Source organism: Saccopteryx bilineata, chromosome 9, assembly GCF_036850765.1.
Source record: "Saccopteryx bilineata isolate mSacBil1 chromosome 9, mSacBil1_pri_phased_curated, whole genome shotgun sequence".
In the NCBI taxonomy this organism is placed as follows: Eukaryota; Metazoa; Chordata; class Mammalia; order Chiroptera; family Emballonuridae; genus Saccopteryx; species Saccopteryx bilineata.
The window spans coordinates 24522141-24525443 of NC_089498.1; the positions used below are offsets into that span (position 1 = coordinate 24522141).

General features: G+C 37.0%; 1 non-coding gene across 1 annotated transcript; it reads right to left on the minus strand.

The window, feature by feature from the left end:
• Positions 1 to 2576: 2576 nt before the first annotated feature.
• On the minus strand, positions 2577 to 2684 carry LOC136313766 (U6 spliceosomal RNA). The gene has a single exon (XR_010727209.1). It is a non-coding gene; the product is annotated as a U6 spliceosomal RNA (small nuclear RNA).
• Positions 2685 to 3303: the final 619 nt, after the last annotated feature.

Sequence of the window (3303 nt, forward strand, 5' to 3'; positions counted from 1 at the left end):
TAGACTAAAAACAACCCAAATATTCCTCATTAGGGAGGACTAATTAACCAAATAATATATTCAGAGAGTTAAACTTTATGTAGCCGTTAGAAGGAATAAGATAGATTTATGTATACTGATAGGGAATAATCTCCAGGACACTGTAAGTGGAAACCAACAAGAATGGTGTGTATAGTGTGCTAACAATTATTTTCCTATTTTTAATTCTTTAATCTTTAAAAATATTTTTAATGCGAACAAAAGTGTGTATGTAAGTTATAAAGCAAAAATAGTCTAATTAACTCAATGAATTTGCCTCCCCAGGCAAGAGCTAGGACATTACCAAAAACATGCACCTACTTCTATACTCCAAAACTTCCACCACTCCCTTCCTCCCAAGAGATAATCACTGTCCTGACTTTTGGGCTTATCCCTCCCTGGCTTTTATTTTTAATATATTTATTACATCTCTGTTATGTCTATGCAATATGTTATTTTGATTAGCTTGTCTTTGAGTTTTATAAAAACGGTATGATACTGTACTGTGCTTTATGTGACATTGTATGTTTTATTTTACTCCATAGTGTTTTCAGATTCATCCATGTTGTTGAGGGTCACTGTAGTTCATTAATTTTCATTGTGGTGTCATTTCTATTATATGAATTTTACTCATTTTCTTTTACTTATAGGGTACGAGGGTTTTTTTGTTTTGTTTTGTTTTGTTTTTTGCCTGTTATAAGCACTCTTGTCCATAAGGGTAGGAGTTTCTATAGCCTATATACTTAGGAATGCAGTTGCTGGGTCATAGGGTATGCAAGTGTTCCTATTTACAAGAAAATGTAAATTAACTTCTAAGTGGTTGTACTATTTTACATTCCATGAAAGATACATGAAAATTCTTAGCCTTAAGTCTAAATAGGGTTTGTCTCTCCCTTTGCCAAAACCACATTCTTTTTATTATTATATCTTTATAATAAATCTTAATATCTGATAAGGCTAACAGAGCTTGTGATACAAAATAGGTGCTTAAAAAATATTTACTGAAATCAAAGTCCACTGTCCAATTCAGATGTCCCTCTCATGCCTAAACTAGCGCAGTGACTTAACAATCTCTCTTCCTTCAAGCTCCACTTCTTCCAATTCATTTTCAACACCACTGAAGATCTGAAATTCAATTTAGCACGTCATCACCCTGTTCAGAAACTGTCAAATGTTCTCGCTTGCAAAAACAATGAGATCCAAATTAAACCTGGGATGCAGGCCCTAACTACCTCTTCAACATCCCCTCCCCCCACTCGCCTTTAGATGGAAATATTCTTGTATCTCTCGGCCTGGCAGGTCTAACCCCTAGTTTCAAGGGCTACCTCTCCAAAGAATCTTCTCTGATTCCTTTACTGCCTGTAACACTCGCATTGCCCTAGGCATACAGTGCCCTATCCTGTCACCCTCACTCCCTAACTAGACTGGAAGTGCTTGAGGGTAGGGTGTTTCTCACATTAGTTTGAATCTCTAGCACTTAACACACAGTAGAAAATTGACAAATATTTACTAATAATTATACTAGTAAATATAAATACAAATTCCCCTTTAGCATACATACACACACAGAAAACACACATATATGCATATATTTTAAACACTCTTTTGAACAGTAAACATTTTGCATAGACGGGGGTCCTCGGGTTATGATACGGTTATGATACGGTTCCGTTCCTACGACAGCGATGTAACCCAAATTTTGGTTTAAGTCGAAACACGTGATAGCCTAACACAAATGGAACACTTGCACTTTTAACAGTCTAAAACGGCATAGGTAAACATACTGGGGGATACCAAATCCCTCACTCATACTTGCATTATTGCGTATTCTTCTGCCGTGCAACCAAACCAGTTTGACCACGTAGTCTGTAAGTATGATGCTAACAGCGTAAGCCAAACCACTCCTGTCTCAATTATTTTAGGTTTTTATGGGAGTGAGTGTCGTAAACTTGAAACATCCTATGTCGAGACTGTCATAACCGGAGGACCCCCTTAGGAAATCTGAAGGTAAAATGTATCTTTATTTTCCACATGTTATTGAATCTATACCTCAATTCATTGTGGGACAAATCCTATGTTTATTGTTTATTATTTATTTTTAAATTTTCATTTATTATTATTATTATTATTTTATTTTTTTTACAGAGGCAGAGATAGACAGGGACAGACAGACAGGAATGGAGACAGATGAGAAGCGTCAATCAATAGTTTTTCATTGCGCGTTGCGACTTCTTAGTTGTTCATTGATTGCTTTCTCATATGTGCCTTGACCGCAGGCCTTCAGCAGACCGAGTAACCCCTTGCTGGAGCCAGCGACCTTGGGTCCAAGCTGGTGAGCTTTTGCTCAAACCAGATGAGCCCGCGCTCAAGCTGGCGACCTCGGGGTCTCGAACCTGGGTCCTCTGCATCCCAGTCCGATGCTCTATCCACCGCGCCACCGCCTGGTCAGGCTTATTAAATTTTTTAATTTATTGTGTTAACATGGATTCAAGTGTCCAACTCAATATAACACCCTCACCCCCAAAACATGCCCCCCATTACACTGCCTCTGCCCCCCTAATAATATGGAAGGCTCCGCGAATTTGCATGTTATTCTTGTGCGGGGGCCATGCTAGTCTTCCTCTGTATCATTCCAATTTTAGTGTATATGTTGCCAAAGCAAGCACTGTTTATTATTTCTTTGTGGGTTTTTGTTTGTTTGTTGGCTGCTTGATCTCACTTACATGTGGAATCTTAAAGAAAGCTCAAACTCATAGAAAAAAGATCAGATTTGAGATGACCAGAAGTGGAAGCATTGGTTTTTGAGTCCAAAGTCCTAAATCTACTGTGGGTCCTAACATTGATGCTGGTGACTTGAGCACATTTCTTAAGTTAGTGAACAAGAGTTTCTTCTTTTTTTTTTTTTTTGATTATTTTTTTGTTTCATTATTAAACAAGTAATATGAATAAATCATGCATTCACATGGTTCAACACTTAAAAAGAATAAATGTGTCCCTAGCATCTAGTTGTTTCTAAACTGAGGTAACATTGGCTAGTATATAAATTTCAGGTATACAATATTATAATTCTATGTCTGTGTATTCTATTGCGTACTCACTACCAAAAGTCTAGTTACCAAAAGTCTAGTTTCTTTCCATTACCATATATTTGACCCCCTTTGCCCAATTAGCCCTCCTTCCACCCTCATTGCCTTGGTAACCACCATTCTGTTGTCTGTATCTATAAGTTTATTTTTGTTTTAACATAAAATGTATCATTTAAATTATTTTGACATGTACAATTCA